This window comes from Hyaena hyaena, unplaced genomic scaffold (genome assembly GCF_003009895.1).
Source record: "Hyaena hyaena isolate Hyena2069 unplaced genomic scaffold, ASM300989v1 scaffold_1613, whole genome shotgun sequence".
Classification (NCBI taxonomy): Eukaryota; Metazoa; Chordata; class Mammalia; order Carnivora; family Hyaenidae; genus Hyaena; species Hyaena hyaena.
This window is the reverse complement of record NW_024082249.1, coordinates 57,372-78,483: the sequence shown is the minus strand read 5'-3', so window position 1 is coordinate 78,483 and position 21,112 is coordinate 57,372. Positions and strand designations below refer to the sequence as shown.

The window sequence follows — 21,112 nt, the reverse complement described above, 5'->3', positions numbered from 1 at the left end:
ACAAGTCATAGAAAAGAGATCAGATTTTATACTTATGTTAATGGAAAGGTATTGGGAGTTTTTAAGCATGGGAGCACCATGATTCAATTTTTACCATGCAAAGATAATATGGCATGGAACAGGTCTCCTGTCATGGTTCTGAGGGGGACAATGCAGTCCTTTCCCAGATCTTTTGAATTCTAGACTAGGAATATACCAGGCCAACCCCCTTTGGAGTGGCTGAGGCCTGAAGAGGCTACTCACTGTGTGTCCTGCCATGTGGACCAGCGAAGCAGAGGGAGGCTGCCTAGAGACGGACAGACAAGTACAGCAATGACAGGTGGAGAGAGTCTCTGGGAGTCTGTCCCTGTGGCTTGGTCACATTGTTCTTCTTGGGCTCTGTGAGGCTTCTCCCCAATTCCCTGCTTTGACTAAGCTAGTTCCAAATCGGTTTCTCTCATTAGAGACTTAGATGTGAGTATTATTGATGTTATTACTGCAGTTGTGGGTTTTATCAAAAGTTAGCAGTCTGCATATACTATACATTTAAATCTTACAATAACTCTTTGGTGTATCATTTAAAGAAACTAAGACTAGTGAAGCAGGTGCTCAAATGACAGCCCAAAGAAGGAGATGGAGCTGATTTCAAACCCATGTTTGCCTGACTTACAAGTGGCCACTACCACTTAGCACCACTGGTGGCTTCCACCTGTAACCGAGCCCAGCGTGTGACAGGATGGAAACCAACAGGCATAACATGAAGGGCAAACCACAAGCCCACAGTTAACTCTTGGCCCCAAAATAGCCAATGTTGAAAACAGAAGAACACGGAGGCACTTATCTTCCAGGGTCAAAAAAAAAAAAAAAAGGTAAATCAGAACACAGGTATTGACTTGACCCAATGCTTGTGTCCCTTCTTTCAAAATGGCATGTAGGCAGCCTAGAGACAAGACTTACAAAGACAGGAAATAAAAATGAAATGTACAACTGATTACCAGATTAATAGGTGCTCACAATACATGCAGGCACTCAAAAAAAAAAAAAAAAAAAAAAAGGCAAAAAATGTTAGAAGACCTCACAGAGGACTTTGGTAGTCATGGAGGCTACAAGATGGAAGTCATCATGAGTTGTTTTATATTAGTCCAATATTTCAATCTTTGCTCTTTATGATTAAATATTTTACTTACATTTATCTTACACTTTTCAAAGTTGTTTCAAGACTTCACTTAAGGAGACTAACAAAACTGATCTTTTTTATTGGGACGTAAATACACTTGATAACAAATTTCAAATGTTACATTCATTATTACATGCTGGAAAACACTACAGAGTTGGTTATAAAATCATATGTAAATTACCAAACATCAGTTTAGTTTTAATTCTTTCACACATAAATAAAGCATAACATAATCTATTCTAGACAAACAAGTGAGTATTGAGAGCCTAGAAAGTTTACTAAGAAAACATCATACAGGGGTGCCTGGGTGCCTTAGTCGGTTAAGCGTCCGACTTTCGCTTAGGTCATGATCTCGCGGTTCGTGGGTTCGAGCCCCGCATCAGGCTCTGTGCTGACTGCCAGCTCAGAGCCTGGAGTCTGTTTCAGTCTTTGACTCCCTCTCTCTCTGACCCTTCCCTGCTCACGCTGTCTGTCTCTCTCTATCTCTCCTAGAAATAAGTAAAACATTAAAAAAAAAAAAGAAAACATCATACAAATTCATGGAATTATAACTATTATTTCTTTTTCACTAAAATGCAAGTAATAGAAAGACTGAATGTTTTTATGATGGTGACTTTTTACTAATGTCTTATCTGCTTAAATATTAAGAGTCTTAACTGAACAACAAATGAACTAAACAAAGAGACCTATATTTCTAATTTATAGTAAAGCATATGACAAAGCAATTTACATAGAAAAACAATGATAAATGACATAACAAGCTCAGTTACAAGCTGAAGTATCACTGTGGATGGACACCTATTTACACTCTATATTAGCATTTCTGCATATCTTATAAATCAATTTTCATTAATTTTGCATTTTGTTGATTTGGCCTTTGCAATATATTACAAAATTAAAATGAGACAGATAATTTAAGAAAACACAATCTAAGTACCTATGTTATGGTGCATCTATAAATATCATTAAAGTATCAGAACTTGACCTAAACCATGCCGTTTTTCATCTTTTACTTTCTTCCCCGTTCACTCATTTCCTGTCTCCCTTCTTCCATTTACACACACACACACACACACACACACACACACACACACACACACACTGAGGACATGGAACAAAATTCCAATTACTAAGAAAAGCAAACTTATAATCTATCCTGAAAGGCAGCCTAGATAAGAAGGATTTTTTTGGTTTTAACTTTTGTTCCTTTTTTTTTTTAATTTCAAACTTGCATAACCTTGATTTTTTTTTTAACTTCAAGCTGGTCAGGAATGTCTTCCTGGGTAGCATATTACAAATGATAATAATCACTCCTTTTAAACTCTTCTAACAATTTTATAAGGCAACTGTTGATACAAACTCCTACTCACCTTGAAAGTAATTATAGAAGAAAATAAATACCTCTTTTATAAGAGTTTGGCATTTCTTACTGAGAAGACAGTTCCAAAGTTGTTTTTTTTAAGTCTATTTATTTATTTTGAGAGAGAGAGAAAGAGTGCACACAGGTGGGGGAGGGGCAGAGAGGAAGGGAGGGAGAGGATCCCAAGGAGGCTATACACTGTCAGAGCAGAACCTGATGCAGGAATTGATCTCACAAACTGAGATCATGACCTGAGCTGAAATCAAGAGTCGGATGCTCATCCAAATGAGCCACCCAGGCACCCCAAGTTCCAAAGTTTTTCTGAAAAAAATTTTTCACCCTTCCTTCCTCAGTTTCCTATACAGACATAACTGTTAGATTTGTTCTCAAATATTTATTGAGCATCTGCTATATGCCAAGCACGGTTTCAATCACTATAAAAATTCATCTTGAAAACAGCCACAAAAATTAATTACAGTGAAAAAGAACATCCCTCTTTCCTTACTTTATGAATTTAATTCCTGGTCTCCCTATTGGTAAAAGAACAATGAAGCCATTACTCCTTTTCCTTCAGGGTATGATGTTGGCTTAAAAATTTAAAAATGCCTGAAACTTAACAAATTGCTTTAAATATCCTTTTCTATAATATAGCTATTATTTATCTTGCTTCTACCATCTTATAGCCCACACTTAACTGATAAAATAAAGAAAATCTTTTTTTCTGCTGCTACTTCTTAAGACAAAATTCTCTGTCTTTATATTACTTGAGAGGTTTCATGGATTTAACAACTTCAGGTTACATAAATGTGACATCATCTAAGCATTCATTAAATTTTTATTAGATATAGCAGTAACCTTCTTACATGTGATATAATAAAGGGTTCCTTGAGTCAAGTTGGATTTTTGCAGAACTATGATCATCTTACCAGAGACAATTCTAACATTATATCATACTTAAAGCATACTTATATTCTCAGTTAGCCTGTGTATCTCCTGGCTGCTTCCCTCATACCTATGCGCAGGCGCAAATCTCCAACTCTAGCAAAACTCTCCCTTGTCGCCATATGCCCCTCTGGCTACTTCCTCCCCATCACTTCTTTCCCAGCCATGTTTATTTGTTTGTTTTTAAGACTTTAGTTTTGTCTGTATCTCTACTTCTCCCACTCACCTTTACCACTTATCCCACTGCAATCTGGCACCAGATGACCCCCATTCATCCACCCAAACCAGTCTAAATTCCCAGATGACCCCTTCCTGCCTATTCCAGTGATTTGGTTTCTCCTCCCTCTCCATGTTGCCCCTTCCCATTCTCCCCACTGGACTCCTTCATCCACTTATTATTCCCAGACACTCTTTAGGACTGTGATCTTGACCTTCTACTCCTATCTCTCCACGCTTCTTGTCTGGTTTCCACCACCACCATCCTGATGATTCAACATCTCAGTTTCATCTAAGACCTTCAACTGTAGAGAGCTGATCTCTCTACTGTGATGCCCCACAGACATTTTAATGCTCAACACATTTAAAGCTGAACCCCTTTTTCTATACCCTAAAGCACCTGAAAACTTCTCCCCTCATTGGAAGCCTCCTTCATTTTCCGTTTTTATTAATCCAGCAATTCCTAAATCCAGCAGTCTCCAGGTCTGCCCTTTCCTAAGTCCTCTCCATACCAATAATAAAGACCTTTTACAAAGACCTGAGTCTGTTATTCAGTTGACAAAAATCTGTCATTGGCCAGCTGTCACTTTCAGGAGTGAGTCCAATATCTATTTATGATAGATGAGCCCTTTCTTAGCCTTGCAATTATCCTTTCCCCACAGGCAACTGCATTGACCCAAAGAGTGCATGGTTTTCTGCCTCTACATTGTTCTCTGTTTGGAATGGATCCTCACCTTCCACCCTCCTAGTGCTCACATATACTTCAAAGCAAGACTGAAACAAACTCCTCCAGGAAATCCTTCCGTACCCTCTAGTCTAAGTTCTATGTCCCTACAACTTTTTTTGTTACACACACACACACACACACACACACACACACACACACTCCCTTAGCATTATCTGGTTAATTTCCTATTTTCAATACTGCACTGTAACTGCTACCTGGCAAGGTCTTTATTATTTATCTTTCTAGCACAATGTTTGGCACATAGAATATATATAGTAAATGTTTGTCAAATGAATAAATAATTCTTCTTAGAATTAAACTTCACCATCAATTCCAACATATGGCATATTAATCTCAATTTAATTCAGTCCTGTCACTTTGAAACAATGATAGAGTAAGTCAGTTTCTTCTAGTTTATGAATTAATCCAATTGGATAATATGGGTATCTTAAAAAATTATATTCACTTCTGGTAACATTAGCAAAAAAACGTATGGGCAAAGTGTTTTAAAGTGGTACCCTAGGCACTGTACACTAAACAAATATGGAGACAAAATGAATGTTTGTTTACCTCTCTCTTTATTCTCTCCCGGCCCCTTTTTGGTATTCCTGTTGATCTGCCTCTATAAACCCTACACCTTCACACACGTATACACACCTACACACACACACACACACACACACACACACAGACACACACACACTCACTCACTCTCTCTTAGTGTTCTTGGTCTAACCAGGGACTGTACCTGCCCTAGTCTGAACCTAAACACTGTAACTATCTATTTACCACACCCGTTCTAAGTAAGTTTCAAGTAGAAAGGATGTGGGTGGCCATGGTCTTTCCTTTGGATACCAACATTTCCCAAGATACACTATTTAAACACAAGACATAACTCTAAGCTAACAACTACTAACACGTCAGTGCAGGAGGCTAGTGCATGAACAAAGAGTTGTTCCATTGCTTTCCAGTTACACCAGCCTGTATACACAGGACTGGCCTCCACTAAACCATCAATGGCCTCTGTATAGCTGTGGGGAAAAATACTAAGTATGAAATACTCAGAGGACTCTAGACTTTTAAAGACCTCCATTCATTTCTTTTGACATTTACCTTCCATTCACCGATGAAATCTTAGAATAGCTGTCTTGCTCTTATACATATATTGTTTACTTTTTCAGAGAAATTCACTAAGATACAGGTAGCATTTTAGACCTTTTAATAAATAGAGCATCATCATGCAACAAAGTTAACTTGTCGTCCAAGAGAGTTGTGTAATCTCATATAGTAGTTTATTTATCCCTAGAAGCAAGTATATTAATAAGGTCAAAGTACTGTTTTCTTGTGTCAGTGTAGATGACACAGCAGAATTTTGTTTCATGTCCTCAGCCTAGGCCCAGAAAAGGAAACTGTTTTGGGAAGCTTCATCTCATTTTACACACCATGAATTGGTTAAAAATAAATTGAGTGTTCTTTTAATGCATGCTTTATTGGAATAATGTTCTTCAAATCCAAATCGCGCCCTAGGCTATCACCAAGTGAGGGGGAGGCTTCTGAAAAATAGCCATGCTTTGCATTCCAAAACCTAGTCATGCAAGCCGAAGCCTGTTGGAGGTGCAGCCTGCGTGCCATTTAATGTTCACATGGCTGTCAAAAGTGCTAACTGGCCATATTTTTTCATAAATCTGCATCAGTAGTACTGCCCATGAGGGTCACTAAACCAAAGATGATATGATATTACCTCTGGCAGTTTGCAACATGGATACCCAATAATATTTTAAAATTATTAATGAAAGCCTCCTCAGACTGCTTACCATTCTGCAGAGAATTCTTGCCTTGCTCTGTCTTCCTTTTTTGCCCTTGTTTACATTCCTCTCTCAATTTACTGCTGCCATACATCTTTATATTTCTATGGTAACCTTACCAAACCATTAGAGAACAGAAATTCTTCACCAGTCATTATGATGGGGTAGACAGCTAATTTTATTCCCCAAATGAAGAAATGAGGTTTCAAGGGTTAATATTCTTGCATAGCATCACCCAACTGGTAAATGGCAAGGCCATGGTTTGGACCCAAGCCTGCATAGAATCCGAAGCATCCTCTAACAACCAAAAGGCAATGGGGTGGTGTCTCCCCCAGAGCCTGTCCCCCACCTCCACCCTCCTCTGGCTTTGCTGCTCCTCCAGGCACTGGTTTGTCCCCACGTTATGTTCATGCCTGTCACAGTTGTCCCACCAGATTCATGCTATGTGTGTGCTCGTTTCCCCCTGCAGATCACCTTCCTTAAGTATAGAAACCATTTTTTATTTTTACCTAAAACAGTGAACTATGAAATTAAGTTGATTGAATGAAAAACATCTTCAAACTGAAATTTTCCCTTGGAGGAACAGCTGAACTAATATGAAAATTAGGTGATATGAACTTTATGAAGAGATTTCAAATTGTACTATGAAAATGTCGTATATTTTAAGCACACATCACACTAAGTGTATGACATATGGCAGTCTCCAACTTATGTATAAAGAATATGATTTAGAATGGCTAGGTTTCCAATTAAGCTCTAAGAGCCAATTCTCTATTTCTTTCTTTCTTTCTTTCTTTTATTTATTTCTAGGAGAGAGAGAGAGACAGCATGAGCAGGGGAGGGTCAGAGAGAGAGGGAGACACAGACTCTGAAATAGGCTCCAGGCTTTGAGCTGGCAGTCAGCACAGAGCCTGATGCGGGCTCGAACCCACGAACCACGAGATCATGACCTAAGCGAAAGTCGGACGCTTAACCGACTAAGCCACCCAGGCGCCCCGCCAATTCTCTATTTCTACTAAAGGCATCAATATATTCCTCCACCTATTTTTAAAAAATTACTGATTACTTATTGGATAAATGAAAGGATGAATGAGTCAATGCCTTCATTAGATGTAAAACAGACATTAGTGAGTCTCTACTCAATAAGTTAGTCAAAAAAATTTAAATTGAAAACCTACCATGTGCTGAGTGCTATGTCTAAAATGTAGTTTTACTACTTTTGTTTTATTTCAAAATTCTTAATGGTCTGGAAAATTCCAATAAAAAAGCATTAAGTAAAAATAGGTAAGTATTGGCTGTAGATCAGCTATTGTCTGATTGTTTTTTTTTCTTTTGTCTTTTTTTTTTTCATGTTAATTCTGGTACAGATTAATGGACTAACAAAAGCTATGATGTGTCACCCATTAAAGAGTTAAGGCTCCTCTTTTTTTTTTTTTTTTTTTTTTTAATTTATTTTTGAGAGAGAAAGAGCATGAGCAGGGAGGGTCAGAGAGAGAGGGAGACAGAGAATCTGAAGCAGGCTCCAGCCTCTGAGCTGTCAGCACAGAGCCCGATGTGGGGCTGGAACCCACGACCCGTGAGATCATGACCTGAGCTGAAGTCGGACGCTTAACCGACTGAGCCACCCAGGCACCCCAAGGCTTCCTCTTTTCTATTTCCTATAAAGTTTACTTACATCCATAACAAAAATACAATAATAAGAACTGCAGGGCAAGGGGCACCTGGGTGGCTCAGTCGGTTGAGCACAGACTTCAGCTCAGGTCAAGATCTCGCAGTTCATGGATTTGAGTCCCACATCGAACTCTGTGCTGACAGCTCAGTGCCTGGAGCCTGCTTTGGATTCTTTGTCTCCCTCTCTCTCTGCCCCTCTGCTGCTTACACTTTGCCTCTGTCTCTCCAAAATAAATAAGCATTAAAATTTTTTTTAAAAAATTAAAAAACAAACTGCGGAGCAAATAAAAGACACAAAATAAAACACACAAATATTACAAAAATAAGACCCAGGTAAGGGAATTTAATGTGCAAAATGAGAAAGGCACAAAACATTAATTGAGAAAACCAAGAGAGAAGAAACTATTATAGTCACAACCTCCCACCTGATGTCTGAGATTTGAATTATTTTAATAGTTACAAAATGGCACGCTACCAAATGAGTTTATCTCGAAAATTTATTTCACAAATATGTCTTGAGTGGCTTCTATGATACACCAAGCATATGAGATTACCAAGAAAAAAAAGGAAGGTAAAACATAGTTCCTACCCTCAGTTTAGTGGGGAAAATAGTCATCAGTCAACTAACTATTCAAATAGCAATATAATTTTTAAAAATACATATTTACCAAGGTTTTTCAGTTGCAAGTAAACAATTTCAACTCAAAAACTAGAACTTTTTGGTTTATGCTATTGGAAAACCTAAGACTGACTACACATGGCTTTAGACTTTTATCTTACCAATGCAGCAACCCCCCCCCTCCCCTGAGAAGTATTTAAAAACAAAACAAAAAATGGGGTGCCTGGGTGGCTCACTGAGTGAAGTGTCCAACTTCGGCTCAGGTTGTGATCTCACAGTTTGTGAGTTTGAGCCCCACATTGGGCTCTGTGCTGACAGCTCGGAGCCTGGAGCCTGCTTCGGATTCTGTGTCTCCCCCTCTCTATCTGCCTCCACCCTGCTCATGCTCTGTCTCTCTCTGTCTCTCAATAATAAATAAATGTTAAAAAAATTAAAACAAAAACAAAAAAACAGGAAGCGATGAATGTGAACCTGGAGATGGAGGCCAGGACCAGATTACTTAAGGCCCTGACTTTTTCCCTTGACTAAAAGGGAAGGTTGACTGACTTGATGTCCATGACACATGGGTACCATGAGTACTCACCTGAACAGGTGCTGAACTGTCTTGGGGGAGCATGACACCTATGTCAGAAGCTCCAAAGAAAACCCCAGAAGAGTCAGAGAGGACATTTCTAAATGATGGTAAGGTGCTTTCCATTAGAAAGGAGTAATAGATATTAAGCAGATAATATCAGTTGTTCACACCATAAAACTAGGATGTAACACAGAAAGCACTTTGGCATGTTTCTAGAAAAAACAAAACAATAGACAAAGGTAATAAAAATGTGCCTGGAGAAGAGCAAATATAAGTTGTAGAGCACACCAAGGATGCTGACCAAAACTGCCGTAAACTTCACCAAGTGGATCCCATTTGGAACCCTGAAAGGAGTTAACTCACATCACTGAGGGCCGCATTGAGAGATATCTTAGACCCTTTTGTTAAAAAACATATTTAAAAGGCAGCCCTGTGATATGTATCTGGAAATCTTTTAAATATCTAATCTTAGAGAGTATTACCTACTTTGCATCTTTAGCTTTGAGATAGCTGGAAAGCTATTTATGCAAATTTCATGGTTCAATCTCAAATTTCTACTTCATTCATTGTTTATCCATATGTTCTTTTAAACTATGGAATTCCCTCCAGAGAGGCAAATGAACCAATTTTAATATTTTTTCAGACAATTCAAGTTGCTGGTTTATAAACAAAGCATTAATTAATAAGTACAACTAAAGTATCATCATTAACGTATCTGTACTCTCTAGCTTAATAAAAGACTTGATCATTCCTACACTGTCATTTGTAAACAAACTCTCAATTCTTCATAAATGCATGAAAATTCTGTTATTCTGAAGTCACTCAATCTCTGGTTTGCATATATTTCACTCATTGATATTTAAATCTGAGGCATGTTAAATCACGATTTAGAAATTCTGACCAAGAAATATGGAGAAACAAGGTAGAACCAAAATTCTTTGCCTGAGTAATAAATCTGAACAAATGCAGTATATCCTACAAGATTCTTTTGTTGAAGAAATTTTCAAGGAGGACTTCCTATTCTTGAAGCTAGCAATTCAGTGATGATCAGTACATATGTTTTTTTTTTTTTTGCCTCGGGTAGCTTATAGTCAAATGAAGACATGACCACACTATTGATAAAAAGTGATATCATGAGGACCTGTAAAGTGCACTTTGGTGAGGCCTTTGTCTCAAACTGGGAGCCAGCAAATAAATACTAAATATATATATATTCAATGTATATAAAAACTTATATATATAAAAATATAAAAATATATATATATATATTCAATGTGCTAAAAATCAAATCAAATATGAGACCTGAAGGGCAAAGAGCCAAAGAGAAGACAAAAACATGCTCCAAGAAGGAAAGGTATGCACAATTTTCAGAGGGGAGAGAGCGCTGGGAAATTGGTGAGCAGGAGGGAGAGAGTGATAAATTTGAACCCAGGGAGGGAAAACAGGACAAAATTATTGAAGGCCTTGACTCTAGCGTGAGAGCAATAGGAAGGCAGGAAAGCCTTTTCAACAGAAGAGTGACACAGCCAGATTTGCATTTTAGAAAGAGCTTTCAGGCTGTGGAATGAAGAATGGAGTCCAGCAGGACAGTTTTGGAGGCAAGGAGAGAGTGAAGCTGTTGAAGTAAAGTAGGCTAGGAAAAATGGTGGCCTGCTGGAGCCAGCATAATGGACCTAGGGAATGGAGAAAAGCAGTCTGGAGTCAAACATCAGTTTTTAGTTTTAGAAAAATTAGCTTCTTATTGGCTGTGCCTATTTTACAAACCACTCTCCTAAAAACAGCTTGAGAAAACTGACATTGCACAAGTCTGGCTTCCTGCATAAAGCTGTTTTGCAATGTCCAGACAATGAGACTATAATCTGCAGAATGACTTTAAATCATCGCTTGTTTTTAAAAATATCTAAAATGAACAACAGATGTTAAAAAGATAATGAAGGCTAAATAACAAAGAAATAAAACAGACTGCCTGCCTTGTCAGTTGACTCCTGATTAACAAATATCCAGACCAGTATCCATCAGTACGGGGCAACAGCCAGTTTTAAACCATGTTGAGGTGGGGATGCGGTTAGGATTTTCAACTCCATCAAATTGTAACCACTTAATTTATAAATGCCTGTAGTCTAAATAAAATCATAAATCTATTATCTTTAAATGGTAGTAATTTGTAAAGTGCACTTTCTTTCGATGTAAATCTCCCATGAAATTGATATTAATTAGCTAAAGAGCCAACCTTAAGGAGAATCCTAAATCCAGGGCCTTTTACAGTTCTCACCAGAGCTGTTTCTGATGAAGGAGAAAACCTACAGTTTTCCCAATAACTGCTCTGCTGGTCTAGAGATGGGTTACTGAAAGGGACACTGAAAATGTCACAATTTTCACCTCTATTTGCCTAGTGCTCACCCCTCATTTGTAGTAGTTTCCAAGAAGTTAGGAATTAACATTCTTTCCCTCAGTTGAGCTGTTCACTTTAATTAACCTATGGTTTCTACTGGTATTTCCTAAGAAACAATTAGAATGTACCATTAGCTTCATGATGTGATCGGGAAAACAGCACTAGCTCTCCATCTAAGGACATTATTTCAACTAAAAAAGATACTGCCAAATAGTAGCTATTAACAATGCGTTACAAAGTGCCAGGGTGCTTGTTCTGGCTTTTAGATGTTGTAGTAAAGAAATTATATCGTCTCCAAGTTGTTTAGAAATCAAAATCTTTACTAAATGACCCCGAAATTTGATGTGATTTCAAACATAGTCCAACAGAGGATTTAGTGAAAACTGAAAAGTTTACTGCATATAGATAGTGGAAACGCCAAGAGTCTTCTAGAATACCCATGACACTGCTGAAGATCAAACACAAGAAGGACAGGTTTGCCCTGCCAGATATACTTATTACAAAGCTAAGGTAATTAAGATAGTGTGATATCCACACAGAGATAATTATCAGGGGTTACCCCTTCCTGGCCTTTATCTTTGAAGTACTTAATCTTGGAAGATCTAGCAGGACTTGTCCCAGGCACTAACTTTCATAGGAGAACATTCATAAGCCAAATAACCCATGAATTCTGTCTTTAAGTATAAGCTAAGTAACTCCTGCATATGAACATGAGGACAGACATACGCAAGGATAGGGGTAGCAGGTGTGTTTAAAACTTCTCTGACTGATTACCTGCACTGATTAATGGAAGATGGACAAATAAATGGTGGGGAAAATAACTAGAAGCCTGGATAAATTAATTACGGGAAAATTAGGACCAACACAAATACATGTGTACATAACATGAAGTGATGTTATTAGTATGATCAGAGTGAGGAATTATTACAATTCAGCCTCCACCAAAACTGTTTTACAACACATTCATCAGTATTTTGCAAGTCTTGCTGTATTAACAAATGTTACCACAGTATTCTGATATAGGAAATATTTTAACACATCCTTCATGTCAAATTAAATGCTTTCATAAAATTCATTTAATTTGAATTAAAGACATTTAATCTTAATAAGAGACATTTTTAAAACTATGTAAAAGTTTAAAATGCAAGTTATAAATCAAGACAGATACAAATAGACATCACCCAAGACATATGATAACCTATGATGTTAAATAAGCTATGAAAATAAAACATCAAGCAATATCTTTGTAAATACAGTAAGAATGCTTTCAAACTAATGTGAAATGACATTTTTTAAACTAAAAGTCAACTTTATTTTTATTAAAATTTTTTTTCACATTTATTTATTTTTGAGACAGTGTGAATGAGGGAGGGGCAGAGAGACAGGGAGACACAGAATCTGAAGCAGGCTCCAGGCTCTGAGCTGTCAGCACAGAGCCCGAGGTGGGGCTCAAATTCATGGCAGCCAAGATCATGACCTGAGCTGAAGTCAGATGCTTAACTGACTGAGCCACCCAGGAGACCCAGAAAAGTCAACTTTATTTTTATAGGGCATCTAGAGTTTTCAAATAGACATTAAAATACTCTTTAAATTTTTGTTGTGTGAACAAACAACTTCAAAAGACTCTCTCTAGTCCTACTCCAAACAAGAACCAAAGAAGAAAAATGCAAATACATAGTATTATGTTTTATCATTCAGTTTTTGTTTCTTAGTTTTTTATAGTTCAAGTACATATATACAGTATACTTTAATTTAAACATAAAACTATGGACCAGCAAAATAATTAAGAAGTTGATTTTCTTTTTAATCAAAGTTCAGGACAGGAATCCTTTATTTTTTTTCAATAATTTTTATTTTTTTTTAAATGTTTTATTTATTTCTAGGAGAGAGAGAGAGAGAGAGAGACAGCATGAGCAGGGGAGGGTCAGAGAGAGAGAGAGGGAGATACAGACTCTCAAATAGGCTCCAGGCTCTGAGCCGGCAGTCAGCANAAAAGTATAATCTGCCTCATTCAATGGAGCTTTGAGCAGTGCCTTTCTAATGTGAGGTTACTTTTTTTTTTCATGGATTAACAAAGTTGGTAATTATTTCCTTTTTAAATATATGTGCTTTTTAAAAATGTTTTTATTTATTTCTAGGAGAGAGAGAGAGAAAGAGAGAGAGAGACAGTGTGAGCAGGAGAGGGTCAGAGAGAGAGGGAGTCACAGACTGAAACAGGCTCCAGGCTCTGAGTTGGCAGTCAGCACAGAGCCCGACGCGGGGCTCGAACCCACGAACCGCGAGATCATGACCTAAGCGAAAGTCGGACGCTTACCTGACTAAGCCACCCAGGCGCCCCTTTTCTTCAATAATTTTTAAATGTTTATTTCATTTTTGAGTGATAGAGCATAAACTGGGGAGAGGTAGAGAGAGGGGGAGACACAGGATCTGAAGCAGGCTCCAAGATCTGAGCTTGTCAGCACAGAGCCCAATGCAGAACTCAAACTCATGGACTACAAGATTATGACCTGAGCCAAACTCAGTGCTCAACTAACTGAGCCACCCAGGACACCCAGGACAGGATTCCTCTTAATAGTAAGAATCCACATGCATTGAGAATATGATTCAATATACCCAAAATCATTTCACACACATTTTTCCATGACTATCTCATTGTAGCTTACAGTGATGTAGTGAAGGAAATCATAGCAGAAAAAGGAGGGGACAGTGCAGCCAAAAGAAGTCAAGTACAACACTGGATTTGCTCCCCACTGTGCCTGCAGTAAGGCTAGTAGGCTCTTTTGAACAAACAAATGAACACCTTACCAGTTAAATAATCAGATTTGTTGTGTCAGTGACAGCTATAGTCTGTTTCTAGAGAAAATTAAGCAAATATGCATAATAGAAATACACCATAGAAGACCATGTCACATCTTGAAAATCTTGATTATTTGTGAATTTCATATTCTAAATTGATAAATTCTGCCTATCTTGCTTCTCTTCTAGGGTTTAGGAAAATCAGTATTTTATTGAATGCTTGGATTATGGTTACAGAGAGAAAAAGCTGGGAGCTACTGCTACCAACAGATCCATATATGTAATTAACAACTGTGTTAACTCAAAAACCACTACCTTAAAAAAATCAGCACGTGCTTAGTATTCCAGATTCCAAATGGACCAAAGAAAACATCATCCTGATGGAAATAAACAAGGGTGTACTTACCAGGCTCATGCTTAAAGAAACTATGCCAGCTTTATTTACACTTCTCCGATCACTGAACAGTACAAGGGGCATGGAGAAAATTGACTTTTAAATATTCTGATTTTTATGCAGTTTATCCATGGGGCAAATTCTTTACATTCTCTCTGTATTCTCAAAGCCTCAATGAGCTAAGTACCTTGCCTACAGGATGAGATCTTGAGCAATATGAATTCCAGGAAAATTTTCCAATTAATTAGTGAAAAATAATAGATGAGGAGAGAGAGGAACTCAGCAAAAAGACTCCAGAAGAGTAAAAGGAAAGTCATTCTGCAATCCTTGCCTTTACGACCCTCTCAACAAAACCACAGTCTGCTCTCTACTCTAACATGTGAAGCAGAAATAGTGACTATCACCCTATTTTAATTGGAAAGAGGAGAGCTACTCATGTTCACATCTGTTTGGATGATCTTGAGGGGAAGGGATTACAAATCTAGATTTCAAGCAAGGCCACACAGTTTCGGACTGCATATTCAGATCTGCAATCTTTAACGGGTCTGTTAAACTAATACCAAACAGGTCCCTGATGTGGTCTCAGATTCCATTTAAATACCCAAATCTGTATTATCATGCCATATGTCACCACTTTTTTAATTAAAGAGGATAAAATAAGAATGTGCCAAAGAACAAATACTTTGAAAAATGAGTTCAAGTTCTGGTTACCACATAACGTAGAATATTTTATATTCTCTTCTTTCCTCAGATAACACTATTGTGCTAATCTGACCAGGCTATATGTGACATAAGAAAGAGTGGGAGAAACTGTCTTAATAAAAGCATCACTACTTAGTCTGTCATTCTGCAGGAACTTCCTCAGTTGAACAGAATCACTGTCTGGGGTAGAGTGAGGGAAGACATCCTGTGTGAACCTTAGTGAAGAAGAAAGACTTCTCAGAGTACGGTACTGTAAAGAGATAATTAAAGCTTTGAGAAAATGTGCTCAGAATAAAGGCAGAAGACTGGAATTAGTCAGATTAAAAGAAAGCTGGAAAGCAATTTAGTAATATATATCTTTACAGATTGTAGTGATTGCTTTTTATTTACTTATTTCCTATCTCTGAAAGAAATACAAGATTTTAAGTAAGTAAAGTTGGACAAAAATAAAGAGTAAGAAAAAGACTGAGGCTGGGTGGCTCAGTCAGTTAAGCATCTGACTCTTGATTTCTGCTCAGGTCATGATCTCACGGTTTGTGAGTTTGAGCCCTGTGTCTGGGCTCTGTGCTGACAGGGCTGAGCCTCTCTCTCTCCCTCTCTCTCCCGCATTGCGCACACGCTTGCTCTCGTTCTTTCCCTCTCTCAAAATAAATAAATATTATTTTTAAAAAAGGGGTAGGAAAGAAGATGGTAAGCTAGTCCACAAAAAAATGAAGTCCAGAAAGCGTAAATGCTTGTTGGAACTAGGCTACAAATTGTGGTCTGAGCTTTCAGGAAACCAAATTTTAAAAGGTAATGTATCTGGTCACTATGAGCCACATCCAGAAGACAGAAACAAATTCAGAAGAACAACTTTATCTGTTATTAAGATACAAGATTTCTCTCCTTTTTTCTCTTTCCCGCTGCCCTCACCTACTCAGGGAGCTAACACTGTGCAAAATGCACTGCATGTTACCACCAATACCCTCCACCCAAAAACAGCCACCACAACAAGTTTTAGGAAATTGCTTTATTTACCGGTTTTATTTTTAAAATTTATTTTTATTTTGCTTTTTTTTAAAGGCCTCCTTCAGTGCAGGTTAATGGCATGAGGCCTGAGCACAATTCAAGAGTAATTTCACAAAGAACTAAAACTGTTAAACTATTTAATAGTGTTAATCTCAGCTGAAAATACATTACCACTATATGTTTATATATACATATATGCATATACATTTTCACGTATATATGCACACATATAAGCACACATATACACATACACACGTACTGTATTTAAAGGTGTTAGATTAAGAACATCAGTAAAAACTCATTCAGAAGCCAGAAATATGATTGAATGACAGAATGGACTTTTTAAAAGTTCTATCTATGAATAGAAGATTTAAGGTAAATAGTATCCACCACAAGCATTATTAACAGTTTGCCAGACCCATGGATCCTACTCTCATTTTAAATGATCAATTCTGTAAAAACTGTCTATATGTTCATTTCCAACTTATTGGAGAAAAAAGTCATCAACAGGGTAAAATGTACTTTTCAGAAGTCTCCCAAGGTGACATTCAAAGCAACAGTCCAGCTTCAACTACAATTCCATTCAGTCCAGTCAGTTCAGCAGCTATTTATTGCATGCCTGTGTGGGCGATGCCTTGGGGGATTCAGAAGTGAATGGACCATGACCTTCAGAACATGATCTATGTTTCCATGGTCTAAGAAAGTATATGAGAGAGATGTGGAAATGGGACGGAGGAAAACAATCTGCTTCCACTATCAAGCAGATTCAAACAAACAAGTGCCTTTAAAAAGGCATAGAACTTCCTGGAGGGTTCTGAGATATCGCATCCTTTTGTGAACTGTGTTACTTGAGATAAGCCTGTAAGAAAAAGCAGAAGATGGACAAATGGAGACACATGAGGGAAGAAGGTGACGGAGGAATGGAAAAGAGGTAGTAACACATGGCACCTACTCAGGGAAGATCAAGGAGCCTCAACTGAAGAGAGTGTTCACAAACAGGGAGAGGAGAGAGAGCTGAAACTGTGTTCCGGGCCACATGATAATGATCTTGGAGGCCACGGTGAAGATATAGTAGGAAACCGCTCAAGACTTCAGACCCCAGGATCACAGCTGTTGATCAATTCATTAATCTTCATAAAGAGTCTGCTTCTACAATAGGAAATATCTTTTAGGAAGCAAAAAAAAAAAAAAAAAAGAAAAGAAAAGAAAAGAGAGAGAGGGACAAAACTAATTGAAAACAATCCATGTTGTCTACTTCTCTGTAGGCAGAGAAGAAATCTATTTAGAGAAAATTAGTATCTTCTGTCACTAAGTTTTACTCAAGTACATTCTACTTGATAAAACTTAACAAATGCATAAACTGTTCTACTTACAATAATTTCAAATCTCTGTGCAGATATCCATGAACTAAAAATCTTATCCAGCCTTAGGCTTCAACTTATATCTCTTCTCTAAAAGAAAAAGACTCTCATGTTTTGTTTTTAAAAAAAATTTTATGTAATCATGAGTCACTGATTTATTAAAAATCAACCTGGAGCTCTTGAGTGGCTCAGTTGGTTAAGTGTCAACTCTTGATTTTGGCTCAGGTCATGATCTCACAGTTTGTGAGCTTGAGCTCTGCCTTAATAGCAAGGAGTCTGCTTGGGGTTCTTTCTCTCCTGTTCCCTCTACCACCTCCCTCGAAAAGAAAAGAAGAGAAGAGAAAAGAAAAGGAGAAGAGAAAAGAAAAATAAAATAAAAATCAACCTACCATTTGTTCATTAATCTGACCCACATGTACTTTATAAAGAATATTCACTTGATTAACCTGTTATAATTTTCTCCTCTAGTATATATGCAAACAAAAAATGTATACTAATCTCAGTATGTCTCAACAGAGATACTCTCACAATAAACTCCACAAGTTAGTAATACTTCATACTAAGTCTTTTATTCCAATGAAAGCAGAAAATAAAACTATCCCACTAGAGAAACAACTAAAACAAATGTAAAGGATCTGCTAAAAATAAACTATTTTCCTCTAGTACAGAGCAATATTAGAAAGTTTAAGTAGTGAAAATTCCCTGGAGTCCTAAACTATTTTTGCTCTCTATATAGTGGTACTGAACTTCCTTGTTTCATTAAGTCACATTTAAGAGTAATAACCAGGTCAAAACAACTATATAGTTTTAGGCCTTTTTTCCCCATTTAAATTTTAGAATTCCTCAAGACATTCACACATCTTTATCCTCTGACACAGTTACTAAACTGTTTTTCAAATTAATTTGGGATATAGGAACGAATGTATAACAGTACAAAGAAGATTTCAGGTTTCTAGAATTTAAAATTATTCTGTTTGTTTTTCTCTAAATATTGGTGTTGATAAAAACAATTTAGTATGGCATATACTTTTCACGTATGTGTAGATTACACTCATTACTAAAGATAAATTCATTATGTAATGAAGTTTTCATCATAAGAGACATTTGAAAGCTATGTTGTTGAGAATTCCACAATAAATTGTTAAAAACCTCCAAAGAAGATATTTTAATTTTTCTACTATACAAACACACCACAAGAATGTATTCAAAGTATAGATCTTTATGGGATGCCTGTGTGGCTCAGTTGGTTGTATATGACTTCAGCTCAGGTCAGGATCTGACACTTCATGGGTTTGAGTCCCTCATCAGGCTCTGTGCTGAGAGTTCAGAGCCTGGAGCTTGATTCAGATTCTGTGTCTCCCTCCCTCTATACCCCTCCCCCACTCACTGTCTGTCTGTCTCTGTCTCTCAAAAGTAAATAAATAATAAAAAAAAATTAAGTGTAGATCTTTACATGTAGGAGGTACTATATAAATGTTGAATGAAAAGTTAATTTCAATGAACATAGGAAATAAACACTCAGTATTATAAATCACCACTCATTTATATGTGGTAAGCTGAAATACCAAAAAAGTACTGCGCATAGTAAAAACAAAGTATTGAAGATCATTAATCTGAGAGATTTGGGAAAGAATGGGAATAGGAGAAATTGACAGTTCCTCTGCCCTCTGGTGGCAACAAAATCAACTGCAGCATTTTCTAAAGTAATACATAACTAAACGTCCCTGTTATGAAATCAGATTTTTTTCTCCTGTGCCAAAATGTCTGTGATAAAAATCCTGATTGCTACATGGCAAATTTCAAGACTGTTGGGCTCTTTAAATTTTTTCCCATAGTAAAATTTTAGCCATTTACAAAGGAAATTATTTTTCTTCTATTTCATTGCTATATTGTATTTACAGCCATGAAAATATAACCTTTTAACTTCAAGATTATGTCTTGAAGTTATATGTAGACTGGTATCCAGTAAAGAAGCTACTCCAGTTTGCAATATATCTCCAAAACACTTATCTCCAAGAAATTTAAAGCTATTCATTTTTCACTCAATTCTATAAAAATATGGGTTTCTAGATTTTCCATCACAGATCCTAGTTGATAATTAGTTTATAATACCTGTACATTTATGGTGAGCAATTTCGGTATTTTATAATCCCCACAGCTTTTAATTATCTGGCCAATCTTAGAGTGAATGTTCACTTCATCCTCAACTTGGGAATTTAGAATAGGAAAATGCGTACATATTCTTTTCTCAGTAACATATCATTAATGAAAGTTCAGAAAAAATAAATATCTGCTGACCTTTGTTGGATTTTTTCCCCGTAAATGCATTATTTACACCCAGTGCCAAAGAAGTTTTCAAATAAACAACTTTGGAATGCATTTTGGCATAACCATCTCTCTAACCTCCTTTGGATGAAGTAAATTGTTTTCTTTAAGTATTTACTTATTCCAAGAATGGGGCCATACCATATCAGTATCACAGGGTAGAAGTCTTAGGGTTTTGGTTTTTTTTTAATCAATGAAATGTAGCAGACAAACAGAAACGATAATCTACTGGCATACCTAGTAAGGAACAACCTATGTCCATTTAGGCAGAAGAAAACTATATGTGACAAAGACAAATCGCCATCAAGGAAATTGGGGTTTTAAAATGTTTCAGTTTTAAAAGCATCGTTACCATGTTGCCCCCTCCTCCCAACCCACACACCCTTCCAATCATCAACTGGAGCGCAGAGTCAGAATCTGTGCGTTCTCTGTAAGAATCTACACCAGGAGCCGAGACAGTGTTTTTAGCTGATTTCTAGGTCTCAGATTGCTGATTTTCATTCAAGGGCTTTCTCCAAGACTCACCTCACCTGGAATCCCCAGGTGACCTAGGTAAGCTTCCATCTGCGACTTTCATGTTTGACATTTGCAGCCACATGTATACTTTCTGAGGAATCACTCACCACCACCACCAAGACCCTAGACTTCAGAATTAAAACAAAACAAAATCTTGATTACCCTAAGCTGAAGTTTTGTGTTTTCTTTCCTTTTTTTTTTTTTTAAGTGTTTTTTGTTCATTTCACCTCCTCTCCAAGTCTAACCTGAGTCCACAAATTTCTGCCAAGGTCTCCCTGCCTGTTTCTTCACTTTCTTCCCGAGGGGCAGAAAGGGTGAGCAGGCACCCAGTTCCGGAGAGCAGGGTCGCGGGAGGCCCCTGAATCCCCGGCTCGGCTCCCAGCCTGACAGCCCGCGGGTCGCGGGCGGGGTGTTGCTACGCCGGCTCCGCGCTGCCCCGGGGGCGCGGCTCCCGGCTGGACGCTCACCTGGCCGGCACACGCCCGGAGCCGCCGCGGGGAAGATGGGGAGGCCGGATCCCCGCGCGGGGGCAATGTCAGGGCACGTGG

The 21,112-nt window shown here is 37.6% G+C and overlaps 1 protein-coding gene across 1 annotated transcript in view; it reads right to left on the bottom strand.

Moving 5' to 3' along the window:
- The window catches only part of LOC120226159 (plexin domain-containing protein 2-like), a 179,717-nt gene that overhangs the window by 157,114 nt on the left and 1,491 nt on the right, over positions 1-21,112 (bottom strand). The gene's annotated exons all lie outside the window — the stretch shown is intronic.